The sequence below is a fragment of the Lolium perenne genome, chromosome 2 (genome assembly GCF_019359855.2).
Source record: "Lolium perenne isolate Kyuss_39 chromosome 2, Kyuss_2.0, whole genome shotgun sequence".
Classification (NCBI taxonomy): Eukaryota; Viridiplantae; Streptophyta; class Magnoliopsida; order Poales; family Poaceae; genus Lolium; species Lolium perenne.
Window position 1 is genome coordinate 140,761,705 of NC_067245.2, and position 21,981 is coordinate 140,783,685.

Sequence of the window (21,981 nt, forward strand, 5' to 3'; positions counted from 1 at the left end):
TGGCGCCGTTGCCGGGGACCGAAGAAAAGTTACACCACAAAGATTTTCAACTCCCACGTCAACAGCTAAATTTCTGGCGCCGTTGCCGGGGAGATCAAGACACGCTGCAAGGGGAGTCTCCACTTCTCAATCTCTTTACTTTGTTTTTGTCTTGCTTAGTTTTATTTACTACTTTGTTTGCTGCACTAAATCAAAATACAAAAAAATTAGTTGCTAGTTTTACTTTATTTGCTATCTTGTTTGCTATATCAAAAACACAAAAATTAGTTACTTGCATTTACTTTGTCTAGTTTGTTTTATTCTTGTTGCTAAAATGGCCAACGCTGAAAATACTAAGTTGTGTGACTTCACAACCACAAATAATAATGATTTCTTATGCACACCTATTGCTCCACCTGCTACTACAGCAGAATTCTTTGAAATTAAACCTGCTTTACTGAATCTTGTTATGCGAGAGCAATTTTCTGGTGTTAGTTCTGATGATGCTGCTGCCCATCTTAATAATTTTGTTGAACTATGTGAAATGCAAAAATATAAAGATGTAGATGGTGATATTATTAAACTAAAATTGTTCCCTTTCTCATTAAGAGGAAGAGCTAAAGATTGGTTGCTATCTCTGCCTAAGAATAGTATTGATTCATGGACTAAATGCAAGGATGCTTTTATTGGTAGATATTATCCCCCTGCTAAAATTATATCTTTGAGGAGTAGCATAATGAATTTTAAACAATTAGATACTGAACATGTTGCTCAAGCTTGGGAAAGAATGAAATCTTTGGTTAAAAATTGCCCAACCCATGGACTGACTACTTGGATGATCATCCAAACCTTCTATGCAGGACTAAATTTTTCTTCACGGAATTTATTGGATTTAGCTGCTGGAGGTACCTTTATGTCCATCACTCTTGGTGAAGCAACAAAGCTTCTTGATAATATGATGATCAACTACTCTGAATGGCACACGGAAAGAGCTCCACAAGGTAAGAAGGTAAATTCTGTCGAAGAAACCTCTTCCTTGAGTGATAAGATTGATGCTATTATGTCTATGCTTGTGAATGATAGGACTAATATTGATCCTAATAATGTTCCATTAGCTTCATTGGTTGCACAAGAAGAACATGTTGATGTAAACTTCATTAAAAATAGTAATTTCAACAACAATGCTTACCTAACAATTCTAGTAACAACTATAGGCCATATCCTTATAATAATGGCAACGGCTATGGTAATTCTTATGGGAATTCTTACAACAATAATAGGAGTTCACCCCCTGGACTTGAAGCCATGCTTAAAGAATTTATTAGTATACAAACTGCTTTTAACAAATCTGTTGAAGAAAAGCTTGGGAAAATTGATATACTTGCTTCTAAAGTCGATAGTCTTGCTGCTGATGTTGATCTTTCGAAATCAAAAGTTTTGCCTAATGAGAATCATCATAATAAAATTGTTACTACAGCAAATGCCATTCAAGTTAGAATTAATGAGAATATAAGATTAATGGCTGAACTGCGTGCTAGGTGGGATAGAGAAGAAAATGAAAAACTAGCTAAAGAGAAGAATGTAGCTAAAGTTTGGACTATTACCACCACTTGTAATGCTAATGCTACACATGTTGCTGCACCTCCTACTAATACTAATAAAAGAATTGGTGTTAGCAATGTTTCCACTTCTAATGCAAAGCGAGAGAAACTGCACTGAAACTGCTAAAATCACTGAAATTGCCTGTGATAAAGCTGCTGAATTTTTTTCCAACATTGGGGATGATGATCCCATTGCTTTAGATTATAATGGTTTGAATTTTGATGATTGCCACATCTCTGAAGTTATAAAGTTCTTGCAAAAACTTGCTAAAAGTCCTAATGCTAGTGCTATAAATTTGGCTTTCACACATCATATTACAAAAGCTCTCATAAAAGCTAGAGAAGAGAAACTAGAGCGTGAAGCCTCTATTCCTAAAAAGCTAGAGGATGGTTGGGAGCCCATCATTAAGATGAAGGTTAAAGATTTTGATTGTAATGCTTTATGTGATCTTGGTGCAAGTATTTCTGTTATGCCTAAGAAAATTTATAATATGCTTGACTTGCCACCGCTGAAAAATTGTTATTTGGATGTTAATCTTGCTGATCATTCTACAAAGAAACCTTTGGGGAAAGTTGATAATGTTCGCATTACCGTTAACAATAACCTTGTCCCCGTTGATTTTGTTGTCTTGGATATTGAATGCAATGCATCTTGTCCCATTATATTGGGAAGACCTTTTCTTCGAACTGTTGGTGCTACTATTGATATGAAGGAAGGTAATATAAAATATCAATTTCCTCTCAAGAAAGGTATGGAACACTTCCCTAGAAAGAGAATGAAGGTACCTTTTGATTCTATTATGAGAACAAATTATGATGTTGACACTTCGTCTCTTGATAATACTTGATACACACTTTCTGCGCCTAGCTGAAAGGCGTTAAAGAAAAGCGCTTATGGGAGACAACCCATGTTTTTACCTACAGTACTTTGTTTTTATTTTGTGTCTTGAAAGTTGTTTACTACTGTAGCAACCTCTCCTTATCTTAGTTTAGTGTTTTGTTGTGCCAAGTTAAGCCGTTGATAGAAAAGTAAGTACTAGATTTGGATTACTGCGCAGTTCCAGATTTCTTTGCTGTCACGAATCTGGGTCTACCTCCCTGTAGGTAGCTCAGAAAATTAAGCCAATTTACGTGCATGATCCTCAGATATGTACGCAACTTTCATTCAATTTGAGCATTTTCATTTGAGCAAGTCTGGTGCCATTTTAAAATTCGTCAATACGAACTGTTCTGTTTTGACAGATTCTGCCTTTTATTTCGCATTGCCTCTTTTGCTATGTTGGATGAATTTCTTTGATCCACTAATGTCCAGTAACATTATGCAATGTCCAGAAGTGTTAAGAATGATTGTGTCACCTCTGAATATGTTAATTTTTATTGTGCACTAACCCTCTAATGAGTTGTTTCGAGTTTGGTGTGGAGGAAGTTTTCAAGGATCAAGAGAGGAGTATGATGCAACATGATCAAGGAGAGTGAAAGCTCTAAGCTTGGGGATACCCCGGTGGTTCACCCCTGCATATATCAAGAAGACTCAAGCGTCTAAGCTTGGGGATGCCCAAGGCATCCCCTTCTTCATCGACAACATTATCAGGTTCCTCCCCTGAAACTATATTTTTATTCCATCACATCTTATGTGCTTTTTCTTGGAGCGTCGGTTTGTTTTTGTTTTTTGTTTTGTTTGAATAAAATGGATCCTAGCATTCACTTTATGGGAGAGAGACACGCTCCGCTGTAGCATATGGACAAGTATGTCCTTGGTTTCTACTCATAGTATTCATGGCGAAGTTTCTTCTTCGTTAAATTGTTATATGGTTGGAATTGGAAAATGATACATGTAGTAATTGCTATTAATGTCTTGGGTAATGTGATACTTGGCAATTGTTGTGCTCATGTTTAAGCTCTTGCATCATATGCTTTGCACCCATTAATGAAGAAATACATAGAGCATGCTAAAATTTGGTTTGCATATTTGGTTTCTCTAAGGTCTAGATAATTTCTAGTATTGAGTTTGAACAACAAGGAAGACGGTGTAGAGTCTTATAATGTTTTCAATATGTCTTTTATGTGAGTTTTGCTGCACCGGTTCATCCTTGTGTTTGTTTCAAATAAGCCTTGCTAGCCTAAACCTTGTATCGAGAGGGAATACTTCTCATGCATCCAAAATACTTGAGCCAACCACCATGCCATTTGTGTCCACCATACCTACCTACTACATGGTATTTTCCGCCATTCCAAAGTAAATTGCTTGAGTGCTACCTTTAAAATTCCATCATTCACCTTTGCAATATATAGCTCATGGGACAAATAGCTTAAAAACTATTGTGGTATTGAATATGTAATTATGCACTTTATCTCTTAATAAGTTGCTTGTTGTGCGATAACCATGTTCACTGGGGACGCCATCAACTATTCATTGTTGAATTTCATGTGAGTTGCTATGCATGTCCGTCTTGTCTGAAGTAAGAGCGATCTACCACCTTATGGTTAAGCATGCATATTGTTAGAGAAGAACATTGGGCCGCTAACTAAAGCCATGATCCATGGTGGAAGTTTCAGTTTTGGACATATATCCTCAATCTCAAATGAGAAAATTATTAATTGTTGTTACATGCTTATGCATAAAAGAGGAGTCCATTATCTGTTGTCTATGTTGTCCCGGTATGGATGTCTAAGTTGAAGAATAATCAATAGCGAGAAATCCAATGCGAGCTTTCTCCTTAGACCTTTGTACAGGCGGCATAGAGGTACCCCTTTGTGACACTTGGTCAAAACATGTGCATTGTGATGATCCGGTAGTCCAAGCTAATTAGGACAAGGTGCGGGCACTATTAGTACACTATGCATGAGGCTTGCAACTTATAAGATATAATTTACATGATACATATGCTTTATTACTACCGTTGACAAAATTGTTTCATGTTTTCAAAATCAAAGCTCTAGCACAAATATAGCAATCGATGCTTTTCCTCTATGGAGGACCATTCTTTTACTTTCAATGTTGAGTCAGTTTACCTATTTCTCTCTACCTCAAGAAGCAAACACTTGTGTGAACTGTGCATTGATTCCTACATATTTGCATATTGCACTTATTATATTACTCTATGTTGACAATATCCATGAGATATACATGTTACAAGTTGAAAGCAACCGCTGAAACTTAATCTTCTTTTGTGTTGCTTCAATACCTTTACTTTGAATTATTGCTTTATGAGTTAACTCTTATGCAAGACTTATTGATGCTTGTCTTGAAGTGCTATTCATGAAAAGTCTTTGCTTTATGATTCACTTGTTTATTCATGTCATATACATTGTTTTGATCGCTGCATTCACTACATATGCTTTACAAATAGTATGATCAAGATTATGGTGGCATGTCACTCTAGAAATTATCTGTGTTATCGTTTTACCTGCTCGGGACGAGCAGAACTAAGCTTGGGGATGCTGATACGTCTCCGACGTATCGATAATTCCTTATGATCCATGCCACATTATTGATGTTATCTACATGTTTTATGCACACTTTATGTCATATTCGTGCATTTTCTGGAACTAACCTATTAACAAGATGCCGAAGTGCCGATTCTTTGTTTCTGCTGTTTTTGGTTTCAGAAATCCTAGTAAGGAAATATTCTCGGAATTGGACGAAATCAACGCCCAGGGGCCTATTTTGCCACGAAGCTTCCAGAAGTCCGAAGACGAAACGAAGTGGGGCCACGGGGTGGCCAAACCCTAGGGTGGCGCGGCCCCCCCTGGCCGCGCCGGCCTATGGTGTGGGGCCCCTGTGCCCCCTCCTGACTTGCCCTTCCGCCTACTTAAAGCCTCCGTGACGAAACCCCCAGTACCGAGAGCCACGATACGGATAACCTTCCAGAGACGCCGCCGCCGCCGATCCCATCTCGGGGGATCCAGGAGATCGCCGCCCGCACCTGCCGAGAGGGGAATCATCTCCCGGAGGACTCTACGCCGCCATGGTCGCCTCCGGTGTGATGTGTGAGTAGTCTACCCCTGGACTATGGGTCCATAGCAGTAGCTAGATGGTTGTCTTCTCCCCATTGTGCTATCATTGTCGGATCTTGTGAGCTGCCTAACATGATCAAGATCATCTATCTGTAATTCTATATGTTGCGTTTGTTGGGATCCGATGAATAGAGAATACTTGTTATGTTGATTATCAAAGTTATATCTATGTGTTGTTTATGATCTTGCATGCTCTCCGTTACTAGTAGATGCTCTGGCCAAGTAGATGCTTGTAACTCCAAGAGGGAGTATTTATGCTGGATAGTGGGTTCATGCCTGCATTGACACAGGACGGTGGACAGAAAGTTCTAAGGTTGTGTTGTGCTGTTGCCACTAGGGATAAAACATTGATGCTATGTCTAAGGATGTAGTTGTTGATTACATTACGCACCATACTTAATGCAATTGTCTGTTGCTTTGCAACTTAATACTGGAGGGGGTTCGGATGATAACCTGAAGGTGGACTTTTTAGGCATAGATGCAGTTGGATGGCGGTCTATGTACTTTGTCGTAATGCCCAATTAAATCTCACTATACTCATCATGATATGTATGTGCATGGTCATGCCCTCTTTATTTGTCAATTGCCCAACTGTAATTTGTTCACCCAACATGCTGTTTGTCTTATGGGAGAGACACCTCTAGTGAACTGTGGACCCCGGTCCAATTCTCTTTACTGAAATACAATCTACTGCAATACTTGTTCTACTGTTTTCTGCAAACAATCATCTTCCACACAATACGGTTAATCCTTTGTTACAGCAAGCCGGTGAGATTGACAACCTCACTGTTTCGTTGGGACAAAGTACTTTGGTTGTGTTGTGCAGGTTCCACGTTGGCGCCGGAATCCCTGGTGTTGCGCCGCACTACATCCCGCCGCCATCAACCTTCAACGTGCTTCTTGGCTCCTCCTGGTTCGATAAACCTTGGTTTCTTTCTGAGGGAAAGCTTGCTGCTGTGCTCATCATACCTTCCTCTTGGGGTTCCCAACGAACGTGTGAGTTACACGCCATCAATGGCCATGTCCCTGAAGCATGAAGAGTGATGATTCATGTGATATTCTTCGACTCCGCAAGAAGTGTTTCATGGAAGACCAATGAAGAACATGAAGAAATACTTCGATGCAGGCTGCACAACACATGAAGATACACCGAAGAACTACAATAGAAACTTGAAACATCCAAAGCAGAAATAGATCAGACCACCATTAGCTTTCTTTTTATTGAAACGACGCTAGCATTAGAAAGTATTGATCTTACCAAATTGAGGTATGACCATACTAATTTGTTGGTGTTTGAAACAGATTGCTTGATGCTTGTTAGATGTTGTTTGTAAAATGATTTTCCTTGAATCGATGTGTTGGGTAGGAAATCTTCTTTAGACCTTTCTATCTATTCTCATCTATACCCAACCCAGAGAATGTTTTCTCGGCAACTCGCCATGAAGACAACAGTAGTGAAAACAGCCTTGATATTTCCTATCAAGATGAAGAAAAGTAGAGTAAGAGTTCCGCAAAACCCTAGCTAGGGATCGATAGAGGTGTTTTAAAAACAGTTCAATAATGGGGATTGAAACATTGATTCAATTCTCCATAGAAATTTTATCAAACTTGTGAGGTTGACCAAGTGTTAGAATGCGAGATTCAATAAATTAAATACGGGGTAATAATCTGGGTGAGGATGGATTGATCACCATTCCTACTACTCTTATTATTCGCTTTCGTAATATTGACTTTGCGAATCAAGAGAGACATACCTACACAAGAGATGTCGGCGAATAAGCCAAAACCCTAGGGTGGATAAATATTATACCCTTATAGTGGGCAAGTGCTGCCAAGCGTAGGACTACGTCTAGTTTGAAGATCTAGCCACTAGATGAAGAATAGCGGAAGACCGTCGATGACACCGATAAGTAAGAATATGAAGGATGTCTTGAAGGAACCTATTCGATTCACCAAGAGATATGTTGTTCAATATATGTGAATAAACAACCACCTAGCCTAGGAGCCATATATGTTTTCAAACAATGACCTAGTGTCAAGTCATATCCAAGATAAACTTAGCCTAAACCCAAGACCTAAGACTACCTACAAAAGTTTCTTTTAAGGGTGGTAGAAGCCGTACCCTTAGATTATGGATTTACACCAAGATGTCGCAAGAGATGGTATTTGGAGAAGGTATCACAAGGAGTTTCCCATGAGTATACCCAAGTAGAATATAATACCCCTAGGATGAGTACCCTCATAAGAATGGATACAGTTGATGGTATAACCGCATATAGTTTAGTGTCAAGTTTTCAAATCCCAAAGTTAACTTCCGAAATCTCCTCGGAGATGTTTGAAAAATAAGCAATAGTGAGTATGAACCTATTAGAAGACCTGAGCTCAAAACCCTTTCTTTCTAGCCTTTCTCAAATCTCGAGGACGAGATTTCTTTTAAGGGTGGTAGTCTGTCACATCCCGAAATTTTCTAAATTTTGGATTGAAAAATAAAAATAAATTAAACGCTTAATTGTTTGAACTTGGTTGAAATTTCCCAAAGAATTGAAACTTTTGAAGATATTTAAAAGTAATTTCCAAAAATGGATTTTCATAAACCTTAGTTTCAAAAGGTTTTCTAATCAATACTCTATTTTGTTCGGAGGTTTTGGAATTTATAAAATATTTTATTTGAGAAAACATTAAATCCTAAAAAGGCACTATAGCCACATAGACATGTATGTCAAATTTTGGTTTTTTTTCAAGTTTATATTTTTGTTCCAAATTTAGTCTCATATTGAAGCATTTTTCATAATGAATCCAACGGTACCTTATTTGCATTTTTCCGATTTTATTTGAAGCCCCAAAGTGTATTTGCAATTTCAGTATAAAAAAAGAAAAAAGAAAAACAGAGTCGGGCCGGCCAGCCGAGCCGACCGGCCCAGCTGCCAGCGCCGCCCGCGCGCGCGCGGCAGCGAATACTTCGCCGCCCGAGCGCCGCGGCCCAGTATTTTTTTTTTCTCCGGCCCAGCACCCTGCCCCCAGCCCAATTCGCCCCGCGAGGCCGCGAGCACGCGTTGCCGCCGCCAGCAGCCGCACCCAGCGCGCTTTTGCTTTTCTTAAGTTTTTAGTCCCACATCGCTCCCTGTAGCAAAATCCTTTCAACTCCTAGCCTATATAAACACTTCAATGGCCAGCCCCTAAACGCACCTAGCGCCCGGCGCCTCCTCTCTCTCCCACGCGCAGCATACACGGCGCAGCGCTGCTTCTCTGGCGACGCAGCTTCGCGATGCAACATCCGTAACGCTATTTTGGAAAACGCTGCGATCCAACGCATCCTTTGTCCGGTAATAATTTTATTTCCGCTCTTTTTATAATTTTATTTCCGCTCTTTTTTGTAGATGTTCTACGTAACTTCGCAATTTTATTTCCTTAGATCTACACATCCGTTTAGAATAGTGGTTCTTCCGTTGAGTTTGTAAATAGATCATCTACAACTTTCATGTAGGAAGTTTTTTCATCCGAGCAACTTGTTCGGACAACTTTTCGTACACCATTAGAACTTTAACCACTTAGGTCTAGTTTTGTAAAATTCATATCTTAAGTTCTACATGTTGGATTTCGACAAAACCTATACCGTTGGAATCGGCAAATCACGTAGATCATCTTAGACATGTTGCGTGGCAGTTTCGCCCACCTTATCTTCGCGGTACCCCTTTGTTCCGCAACATCGTCTATAAAATAAATATTACCAACTTTTTCCGAGAGATTCTTTTGGCGATACGCTTGTAATGGAATTCTCTACAACTTCCGTGTAGAAAGGTGTTCCATCCGGAGAACTTTTTCTAATAACTTTTCGCGAAAAGTGCAGTCCTATGACTGGCTTCAACATAGTTCCTTTAGCCAAATTGATCCTTCATACCCATCTTCCAGGACCAGTTACAATTCTTTATCATGTTCACAGATCATGCATAGCTTACATCTGATTGTCTAGTTCATATTATTCAAATAACAATTGAGTTATTTGAGTAAAGTGTGACATATCCTATTTTAGATTTTACCTTGCTCTAGTGGAGTGGAGATGCTCTACCCCATATCACATGTGTTGAACTCTTGTTACACATGAGGCTCCGCGAACCAAATTCCAATATCATTCCTATCCAACCTCAGGTCATTCATTCCTTCCACTTAGTTCAAACTATTCGAATTTCAAATGAGTTATTTGAGTAGTTCACTATATCATTATTTCATATCCAATGCTATGCGTAACCTTGTGCTACTATGATAAATGTTGTCACACTATGTCAATTGCATAAGCCTTGTTTTACAGCATTCCATCCAATAGCCTTTCAAATATTTGAATCACTTTGCAAATATTCAAATTCAAATATGAGAATTTGAGTATATATCCATTATCGATTTCTAAAAGCCTTTCTCAACATGATTATTTTGAGAAGGTGAAACTTATGATCACATCCACACCAATACCACTAGGCGATTTACCTTGAACCAATATCCTTACTACATTAAACCTCTCCATCTAGTTCACATATATTCATTTGAGTTATTTCAGTAAATGGTAATGTATCTCAATTAGGTATGCCTTGGATACTTGTGTGTGATACACTCCACCTCATATCACACGTATCATGAGTCCAAACAGTCACCATCCTTCTAAATATCTTTCATACAAATTTCACCTCATGCACACTTATTTTTATTGGTTTATATTGAACTATTCAATTTACAAATGAGTTAATTGAGTAATTCAATATATCACAAATCCATACCCAAACCTATGTGTAACCCATACTATCTTAGTAAGTGTTGTCACACTTTACTAAATGATATTTTGAGTTGCGCCATTTTGAGACTTATGTGATTTATCTCATGGATCATTCCAATTTTTCCCATTCATGAGTAGCGAACAACAATTGACCATGGGTTCTTGTCAATCATTTTCTTCTGAGTACTTAACTTGGATAATCATTTTCTTTCCAAGTATTTGACACATTCATTCAATATCTTCGAGTCATATCTTACAAGCCAGACCTCATACCACACCTTAGTACCATAGAGCAATTTCCGATTGTCGTCTTGGTTTGATTTTATTGTTGTAGAATGGTGTGTTTATGTTGTGCTATATTCTATGTTATAGTTTGTACGGAGAGGCACGTATTTTGATTAAGAGAAGTGAACGCGCTTCGACTACCAAAAAGGCAAGTGACATTCAAATCCTACTTATTTTAATTATGCATTAGTGTTTTGAAACTAGTATGCATGGTAGGATTTTGTTTTCAAAAGTAAATTATTATGCTATGCTTAGCAAACCTAGTAGTGTGTACCTACTCCTGAACCCATTGCTAGGATGCCTTAATTTTTGCTTTGCAACATCAAATACCAAGTGTTGTTTCGTTATTGGTTGTGAGTGTTTAAAAATTTAAAATTAACAACCCTAAAGAAACACCTGGGTGGATTGGTTGATGGTGGGCGGCTGCTCAGGTCCACGCCCCTAGTAGGCTGAAGTGGTGAAGTCCACGCCCCTAGTTGGCTGAAGTGGTGAATCCCTGAGAGTTCGCATGTTGTAGAGTGGTCGCTTTTGACTGCACACCTGGTTTTCACCAGGGGATCGTGTGGGGGTTTACTACCTGTGAGGGGTTTTAAGCTCGTGAGTTCCACTTGTGGTTGGCCACCCAGGATTAAAGAGATTACTATGTCGTCCATGTTTTAGTTAGCTTCCAGTGCAGCCTTATGGTATTATGGGCTCTGCCGGGATTAAGTAAGTTGTGAGGTCCAACTTGTCGGCTAGACAGCGGGTGGAGGCGACGGCCAAGGGAACGGGTCTAGCCAGTATGGTTGAAACCTTCTTCTGAAAGATCTTGTCTCATTCTTCTCTTGGGAAGGGTGGGTCGTAAGGTGAAAGTGCACAACCTCTCGAGAGTAAACCTAAGATCTTAGCCGTGTCCCCGGTTATGGACAATTTGAGCTTCTAGGCAGGGAATGTACGGAGGAATCTCATCACCTTTTCTGAATGTATTTAAAATTTTGTATCAACCTTTGAAAACTCATGGGAGATGTAACCATGTGATTATTCTAAAACCCATGGAGGATTTAACCATGGTGTGATTTCATAATGTCATTCAAAGATTTTCAAAATGTTTTGTTTTAAATAAAATGTAGGATAAAATTGGCTTTATGCAAATTTGCCTAAACTCCACTTGCCAAATATCATGTAGATAGTCATGCCCAAAACTGCCACCATATAAGTGTCATTTGCCAGTACATCATTGTACTGACCTCCATTCGTGGGGCTGCATATTCAAACGTGCAGGATTTTCTGAGGAGAAGTACGTGGTAGGATCTCGAGTCTACATTCCAACATGACTGCCTGTGGCACATGAAGATGATGAAGGCTCATTGCTGATTTACTTTCTGCTGTGTTCATTCTGAGCTAGTCCATGTGACTATGCAATTTGTAAGGTTTTGTTGTACCCTCTGGATCAACGATGTAGTAATTTGATACTATTGCAATGATTACTGTATTTTGTAATGTGTGTGCTATCAGTGATCCCGGGAATAGCACTATACACAGGTATCTTGCCTTTATTAAAAGGTAGGGTGCTACAGAACAATTTTATTTCTTCAAGTTTTTATACAAGTATAATGACCGCATCCTCCATTTGATCCTACAAATGTGAAGTTGCAGCTATTGGTTGATGTAGCCCCGCTCACCGACGACACTACACCAAGACCAACAAGTTCCCCAAGTGGACCGATGACTCAGGCTCGAGTTAAAGCGCTACATGATAAGGTGAACTCGCTCCTCACCACCCTTGATCTCGATACCCCTTTGGATGGAATGCTACCTCATGCCGACGTGCTTTGTGTCATTAGGTACAAGGTGCATCAAGACCCCGGAGAGGAGGACACACCATGGTCAAGGGAAGGAGAGGAGCAGCGGGACTTGGAGATGAGCACGAAGCTGGACCCGACATCACTCGAAGCGATCGAAGGAAGAGAGGAAGCTGGCCGGCCTAGGACCCGGTCGACCGGCCCCACGATCGGACCATCCGGTCCCAGGCCCGGTCAACCGGGCGCCAAACCGGATCCCCCTCGGTCATGACCGGGCGTCGTACCGGGGGCCAACCGGACGGAGATCTGCGACATTTCCGGTTGGCGCCCGGTCGATCGGCCCCATGACCGGACCGTCCGGTCCGAGGCCCGGTCTGACCGGCCTCAGGACCGGATCCGACGGGAATTCCCCACCAAACTGCCTAAGTTAACCACTTATGTACCTTTCCGCCTTGCTGGCCATGTAGGCCTATATAAACAACCTGGACCCCTCCTTCACCCCTTAGACTTGAATTAAGCTTAAACACTACTTTGAGCTTTGTCTCCCTAGGGTTAGCATTGTCAACACCCGGATTTTTAAGTCCGGATGCCTATTATGTCATACATCGCAATCCCAGGAATATTGTTGTTGCGAGGCATAATAGTTAAGTATCACAGTCATCATTCATTACAAACCATATTGTCTTACAATTGGAATCACATCATCCATATTACACGAATAGTTGATCTATTGATCAACGAACAAACACAAGTTCATAGCGGAAGCGTAAGATACAAGGACTCTCTAGTCCACAGGCCAACGCTTGACGTCGGAAGACTCCTAGTTGTCGTAGGCGTCCTGCTGGTCATCTCCTTGTTCATCTTCATACTCTGGCCATTTGAATAGCCAGGGACAAAGCCGTTAGTACTTCAAGTACTCGCAAACTAATACTAGTGTAAGTGCTAGACATTTCTAGTAAGGTTTGCTAAACTCTAGTTTATTTGCATAAAGCCAATTTTAGTTCACAAGTATTTGAGTAAAAACCTTATTCAAGTGCTAACTAACTCAAGTGGGAACATTAGTGTCATTCCCACCATTCAAGTGGTGATTTCAATTCAATTCACCACTTCACAATTCATTTCACCATCATTTTCAAGAATTTGACATCGGAAACTGTATGGCCTTTCCAACCGTCCGTATCCATGGACGCGGCTATTCAAATAGATTGACACTCTGCAGAGGTTGCACACTTGTGTCACAACATTTGATTTCATCCGTCGGGATTACCCCGAATCATCGTAACACAGTACGCGGATCATCAACCATAACCTTTCACTTACAAATCCTAGTATGAGCACCTCTCCCCATGAGCTTGGCCTCCCAGTGAAGACCAACTGTCAACCTGGGAACTGCAAAGGGCTTGGCCATACAATTCACCTCAATTCACAACATTTCTCAACAACGGAGGCAGCCTCGGCATAACCCCTATGATGTGTGTTCAGAGGGAACCCATACTAAGATGCATAAATTTCCAGTTAAGCCCTACCCATAATCAGGTATTGTGGGGGTACTCAATATTGGAAAGGTATCGCATTCAAACCAACATCATTTTCGTCAAAAATCACCATCTTCTCTTTGTCATATTCACCTTCAAAAATCATTCAATGGAATGCTTCCTCATTCCAAGGTTTCAAATTCCATTCAAGTCACATTGTTCCCATCTAGAGTAGTCAAGTTTTATTTCATTAGCACTAGCTCTAAATCATGAGGGGTTCTACCTTGCTTTGCTAGATGGAGACTAACTTTACTACTCTAGTAAACTTCTTTTACTTTGACCAAGGTTAACTATAAAAGTAACTCTTGTAAAACAACAAGTAAAACTTGTAATGTAGAAACTTGGGATAGGCTTATGGTAAGAAAAAATAAGACTATGGTGCCTTGCCCCAAAGGGCTTTGCACTTTGCAAGAATATTAGCTTGCCTTGGTAGTTCTCAAAGTTCTCCTCCTCCTCCTCCTGGTAGCAACCTTCTTCCTTCGGGTACTCTCCGGTGCGAGCGTCTAAATTTAAATACGAGTATAATCACTCAACTAATTCAATGGCTATTCCATACATCCCATATATTCACACAAACTATTCTAAGCACACATTAATCTAATTAGGGTGCATTGGTTGTGTTGCTTGAGGAGATTTAATTTCCTTTTATTTAATATGTAAATGACTAGGGTTCTTGAGAAATAATTTCCTCTCATTGAAATCTTCTTAAGATTTAATTTCTCAAACAATCATGCAATGAACTTATATTGACCTAAGTCAAACATTCATTATCATCATTTGAGGAAATGATTTAAATGAGGTAGACCACCTCATACCTTTTAATAATGCTACAATTGATTTAAATCTCCAAGTAATTCATATAAGAGAGTTTGGCCAGGGGTCCAAACATCACATGAATTCATTTGGGACAAGATTTAAATGAAGTACAATACTTCATATGATTTGCATACCAGTTCTGGACAATATCACTTAGATAAACTAGCCCTATTGTCCATTAATTAAACTAGGGCATGATCATGCAAAGTGACCACACCATTTTCTTGCCTAAACAATTAGTGTAAGTCAAATGTGAGCTATTGGAGTTGGAATTAACTTAATATCTATTTTGGTTAATTTTTAATAATTATTTGAATAGGGAAAAGTCCCTGCCTTCATCTTTTTATCAGATTAATTCTACAACTAATTTTGAGATGGGACCAGTGGCATATTGTATATCTTTTTAGTAGCTTTCCAAGAATATGAAATTTGTTAAATTTGGCCAAGCCAAACTGATTCTATGGATTTTCAAAGTTGGAGCCAGTATTGAAATTGTTTGAATTGAATTAAATCTAATTTGAATTAAAGGGCCGGCGGGAAACTCTAACGGGCCAGATTTTCAAATTAACGGCCTGCTCAGCCCATCAGCGCATCCAGTGCGAGTGGGCCGCCTGACAGCGTGGGTCCCGCATGTCAGTGGCTCTTAAAACCCGAAACGGTATGGATCAAAGTGGTGCGTTGGATTAGAACAGGATCGGACGGTGCTCGTTCGTCGTCGTCGCCGGCGAGAGAAGGTTACGGGCACGACGACGCTAGGGGGTCGGAGCACTCACCGAGGCTCCAGCAAGGGTGGGCAGTATGCTCGATGATGATGTCGACGACGGCGAAGCTCCTGGTACCGGCGGCAGCTCCGGGGGCGGCTCCAATCGACGGCGAGCTTCGGCGGCGGTCACGGGCAGTGGTGTTGTAATTAGGCGGCGCTACTGGGAAATGTCAAGCGGCGAGGTGGCTAGGAGGTCGAGGGAGGAGAGGGGAGTGCGGCGGTGTGAAGAAATCGTCGAGGCGAGGCGTCCTTTTATAGGCGCGAGAATGGCCGTGGCGCTGCAGCGAGGTCGACAAGGGCGCGGCATCTCCAGCGGTCTAGCGAGCTAGGCGAGGGCGCGGCGGTGTTCACGACGTCACGGTGGTCCTCTGGGTGGCGACAGGTAGGGTAGGCGGTGCCTAACGCGGCCGCATTGCTTCCGTGTCTGGCGGCGTCCGCGGCGGCTTTTCTTCTCCGTCTCCGGCGGCGGCGGTCACGGGTCGCGGTCGAAAGCTTGTCTGGTGGCTTCGTGGCGACGCGGCAATGCTCAACCTGTCGAGGGAGGGGCCAGGGGATGCTCGAGGTGGCCAGGCGGCGCGTGTCCAGTGATGCCCGCGGCGTGCGCACGTGCGACGCCAACGACATCCTGGGAGGATCTGGGCGCGCGGATTCCGGCGACGGTCGCCATCCTCCTCGACAATGGCGATGCTAGGCGGTGCTAGGGAAGCAAGGTGGAGCTCTGGGACATGGTGGCCGTGGCTGGAGAAGGAAGAGGAGAGGGGTGGCTCGACATGTGGCATGTGGCCGGCATGGCCATGCCATGGCTTGCTATGCCTCTCCTCCTAGGGTTCCTATGCTGGTGTTAGTGAGAGAGGGAACCAGGGGACCATTTATAGTAGGTTTGGGGTAGATTAGAGCTAGGTAGATCACTATTTCAAATAGTGTCAAATAGTTCCATATTTGGAATTTGCAAATTTATCCAATTTTTGAGTGAATTCAAATGGTGGCAAGTTTTGAATTGTGTGTGTTTGGTTGAGTTCTAAATGACCAGAGATGATGATGTGTGGTGGTGGAATTGTTAAATTCAAAGAATTGCAAATTTGGCTAAGTGTGAGAATGTTCCACTTAATAAAATGTTGCAACTTTGGATGAGCATAGCATTTGATCTAGAAAGAATTTGGTGTGGTGATCTTTACAAAAAGTGTTCACCTTGATGTTATCTTGGATGAGGTGCAAAGAGTTAGCAAGGTTTAGTTTGAAAATTTTGAATTGCAGGGCTCAAAGTAGTGATCAGACTATAATTGGCAGATTTAATCATTATCATATGTGAGCCAAACTTGAATTTGAAATTCATTTGAGTTGTGTTTCTTTGATTGCAAAAGTTGTAATAAGTGTTTAGTAACATTGTTCAACTAATGGTGAAGACCAAATTGGTCTATGGTCAAAATTTATAAAAATGGCATAGGCCATATGTGAGGGTTTTAGGGTTTTTCTTTTTATTGGATTTCTTTCTCTTTTTGATTTATTTGGTTGGTGATCATCTCATGATCACATTAGGGTTTTAGAGTATAGCACATACACATAATAACAATCATCATGGCATATCAATCAAATGCACAAGTCCTATGCAGGGCACTATATGCAATTTAAAAAGTTTTTGTTGGTTTGAAATTTTGCTCTCTGGAATTCTTCTAACTTTCTTTTTATTGAAATTTGGGATGTTACAAACCCTTCCCCCTTACAAAAGATCTCGTCCCGAGATCGAAAAGAAAGTTAGGTACTATAGAGATCTGGGTACTCCTTCTTCATGAAGTCTTCGCGTTCCCAGGTGGCTTCATCTTCAGTATGATTGCTCCATTGTATCTTCAGAAACTTGATGCTTCGGGTGCGGGTCGTTCTGTAAGTGATACGTCCAAAACGTATCTACTTTCCCGAACACTTTTGCTATTGTTTTGCCTCTAATTTGTGTATTTTGGATGCAACTAACACGGACTAACGCTGTTTTCAGCAGAACTGCTCTGGTGTCTCGTTTTTGTGCAGAAATCCAACTTTCAGGAAAATCCTCGGAATTTATGCAGAAGGTCCTATTTTCCCAGAATATTGGCGGAGCCAGAAGGGAAAGCCAGGTGGGGGCACGAGGGCCCCACACACTAGGCCGGCGCGGCCCAGGAGGGGCCCGCGCGGCCCTAGTGTGTGGCGGCCTCGGTCAGCCCCCGACGCCCTCCTTCGGACTACTTATTGCCTTCGACCTAAAAATCGCGACCACGAAGTCGAAGTCGTCAGAAACCCTCCAGAACGCCGCCACATCACGAAACTCCGTCTCGGGAGCTAGAAGCCTCCGTTCTGGCACTCCGCCTGGACGGGGAATTGGAGGAGATCATCGCCATCATCACCACCGACGCCTCTTCATCAACCAGCCATGTTTCCCCCATCCATGTGTGAGTAATTCCCCTGCTGTAGGCTGAAGGGGATGGTAGGGATTGGATGAGATTGGTCATGTAATAGCATAAGATTGTTAGGGCATAGTGCCTAGTGTCCGTAATTGGTACTTTGATGATATTGTTGCAACTTGTTATGCTTAATGCTTGTCACTAGGGCCCGAGTGCCATGATCTCAGATCTGAACATGTTATTATTTCATCATGATATTCATTGTTTATGGTCTTACCTGCAAGTTGTATACACATGTCGCTGTCCGGAACCAATGGCCCCGAAGTGACAAGAATCGGGACAACCGGAGGGGATGGTAGTGATGTGAGGATCACATGTGTTCATGGAGTGTTAATGCTTTGCTCCGGTACTCTATTAAAAGGAGTACCTTAATATCCAGTAGATTCCCTTGAGGCCCGGCTGCCACCGGCTGGTAGGACAAAAGATGTTGTGCAAGTTTCTCATTGCGAGCACGTACGACTATATATGGAACACATGCCTATTGATTGCTTTGTACTTGGACACCGTTTTATTATTATCTGCAAATGCCCTGCTATGATTGTTACATGAGTTTCTCTCATCCATGCAACGCCCATTATCCGTCCCCGTGCCTACAGTATTTTAATCATGCTGTTTACTATAATCACTACTGCTGTCTCTGTTACTCTGCTGCTGTTATTTCACTATCAAGCTATCGCTATAAAACTGTTACTACTGATAAACTCTTGCGAGCAAGTCTGTTTCCAGGTGCAGCTGAATTGACAACTCCGCTGTTAAGGCTTTCAAGTAATCTTTGTCTCCCCTTGTGTCGAATCAATAAATTGGGATTTACTTCCCGCGAAGACTGCTGCGATCCCCTATACTTGTGGGTCATCAAGACTGTTTTCTGGCGCCGTTGCCGGGGAGCATAGCTTTATTTGGAAGTTCACTTGGATTGATATTGTTCGCTGCAAATTCTCCATCATGGGTAAACCTCGCGATTCTAAAGTCGCCATATTACCATCCACTACAAGAAAAGGTACAACTCTGAGTACCTCTGCTACTCTTGATTCACCATCTGTGGTAAGTCAACTTGTTTCACCGCCGCAAGTTTCACTTGCTGGTACTTCTGCCGAATATGAAAACTCTCATAATATTGATAATGTTTCTACTGTGCTTGATGATAGTGGTTCATTGGGATCCTTTCTAGATGCTACAATTGCTAGGTCTAGACAAATTGAAAATGCTGAAACTCCTAATGAAAATGCTGCTACACCTGTTAATTCACCTGAACTTGATTATTCTAGTGATGATCCTGATGAGGATTATGTGGAGCTTAATGATGATTTTATTAATAGATGCAATGCTACTGCTGATGCAAGAAAAATTAAAAAGTTTCTCGCACAATATACTGTTAGACATAAGCTATCTCCTGATCCTGAATTTGCCACATCTCGTATATGCATTAAGGACAAAGATTATGATTTTTCTCTTGATCTATCTCATATAGCTATTGTAGAGAAAACACCCTTTTGTGGTACTGAAAAAGAAAGTGCTGTAGAACACATGATTGAACTTTCTTCTATGAGTAGCTTGTTTTCTGATGATGTCAAGATGCGTACTTACTTTGTTGCTAAAATTTTTCCTTTCTCATTAAAGGATGATGCTAAAACTTGGTATAATAGTTTGCCTCCTGGTTCTATTAAAAGTCCAACTGATTTGCGTGATGTTTTCTTTCGAAAATATTTTCCTGCTAGTGCTCAACATATTGCTTTACAGAAAATTTATAGATTTGACCAGGGAGATGAAGAGAAATTGCCTGAGGCATGGGCAAGATTTTGTTCTCTTATCAGAGCTCGACCTGGACATGATTTAGAAAAGAATGATCTACTTGATATATTTTATAGTGGACTAACCATTGAGTCTAGAGCATATTTGGATAGTTGTGCTGGTTGTGTTTTCAGGAAAAGAACTCCAGACGAAGCTGAAGAATTATTGGCTAAAATAAGCCGGAATCATGATGATTGGAATACACCTGAACCAACTCCAACGCCAATATTGAAGAAGAGGGGTTTAATTGAATTGAATGATGAAGATATGAGGGAAGCCAAGAAGTCTCTCAAGGAGAAAGGTATTAAATCTGAAGATGTGAAGAATCTACCTCCCATAGAAGATATATGTGAGATAATTCCCCCTTCATCCATGATTGAGGTAAACTCCCTTCAACGCTTTACTAGGGAAGATATTCCGTATTCGAAACCTCCTGCGCAATGCTTAGATGAGTTTGATAATTATATTGTTAAGCAAGAAAATTTTAATATGAGAGTAGAAAATCATCTAATGGAAAATTCTCAAGCTATTAGCAATTTGCATGATATTGTGGAGAGAACCTCCAATGATGTTAAGATGCTTGTTAAACATTTTCAAATGATTCAAACTCAAATTGATCAACTCACTAAAGTGCAAAATGACTTGTTAAAAAATAATCCTAAAGAGAAACATGCTTATGAAGTAACAACTAGAGGTGGTGTCTCTACCCAGGATCCTCTATATCCTGAAGGGCATCCCAAAAGAATTGAACAGGATTCTCAACGCATTGAACCTAGTGCTCCTTCTAAGAAGAAAAAGAAGAAGAAACATAAAAATGTTGTAGAATCCTCTGAACCTGTTAATGATCCTAATAGTATTTCTATTTCCGATGCTGAAACTGAAAGTGGTAATGAACATAATAATGATAATGATAATGTTAAGAATGATGCTTCTGATAAAGAAGAGGTTGAAGATGAACCTGACAAGCATGATAAAAATAAAAAATTTACTAAAGAAGATTTTATTGCTAAGAAACATGGTAATGAAAGAGAACCTTGGGTACAAAAGCAAATGCCTTTTCCTGCTAAGAAACTAAAATCAAAGGAAGAAGAACACTATAATAAATTTTGTGATTGGATGAAACCTTTATTCTTGCAAATCCCTTTGACTGATGCTATTAAATTGCCTCCTTATTCAAAGTATATGAAAGATATTGTTACTAACAAAAGGAAAATCCCCAATGAGGAGATTTCCACTATGCTTGCTAATTACTCTTTCAATGGCAAAGTGCCAAAGAAGTTGGGCGACCCAGGTATACCTACTATTCCTTGTTCTATTAAGAATAATTATGTTAAAACTGCTCTATGTGACTTGGGAGCCGGTGTTAGTGTTATGCCTTTTTCTCTTTATAAGAGACTTTACTTAGATAAGTTGATACCTACTGATATATCTTTGCAAATGGCTGATAAATTTACTGCTATTCCTGTTGGTATATGTGAGGATGTTCCTGTTCAAGTTACTAATAACTGCTTGATATTAACTGATTTTGTTGTGTTGGAAATGCCTGAAGATGATAATATGTCTATTATTCTTGGGAGACCTTTTCTTAACACCGCAGGGGCTGTTATTGATTGCAATAAAGGAAAGGTTACTTTCAATGTTGATGATAAGGAGCATACCGTCTGTTTCCCCAAGAGGATTGATAAAGTATGTGGAGTCAATACTATTTCTAATGTGAGAACTATCAAAATTGGAACTATTGATTGTCCTATATATGAGCCTAAAGAAGGTTATCAAAGTCTTATGATTGGATCCATATCAATACAATTCAAGGTAACATGATTGATTTGAGGTTTATTTCTTCTTGTGCTATGTAAAATTTATTTGGTGGCAAGACTTGATCAACCTTGTTAACAAATACCTTTTATATGCATAGAGGAGGTAAACAACATCTCTTTCTTCCTCCACTTACTTTACTTGCTGTAGCACTTTTGATTTGCAAAGTTCCTTAGTTAATTAGAGATTTCAAAAAATTTCCTGGCCAGTAATAATAAACTTAATGCCCAGAAATGTGCATTTTTCAAAGTTTTCAAAAATTCACAAAAATTATACCGTTGGTCCTATTTTTCGAAAATGCACCTGGGAGCACTGGGATGACCTGTGGGGCACCCCAGTGGCGGCAGACTTACAGGCTGGCGCGGCCAGCAAGGGGGGCACGCCACCCTGGCGTGTGGGCCCCCCTTTAC

The 21,981-nt window shown here is 40.7% G+C and overlaps 2 long non-coding RNA genes across 2 annotated transcripts in view; one reads left to right on the top strand and one right to left on the bottom strand.

Annotated features, from left to right (window-relative positions):
* The window catches only part of LOC139836067 (uncharacterized), a 244,779-nt gene that overhangs the window by 67,541 nt on the left and 155,257 nt on the right, over window positions 1-21,981 (bottom strand). The window lies entirely within an intron of this gene.
* On the top strand, window positions 10,703-12,123 carry LOC139835216 (uncharacterized). Its single transcript, XR_011750976.1, has 2 exons — window positions 10,703-10,792; window positions 11,905-12,123. It is a non-coding gene; the product is annotated as an uncharacterized lncRNA (long non-coding RNA).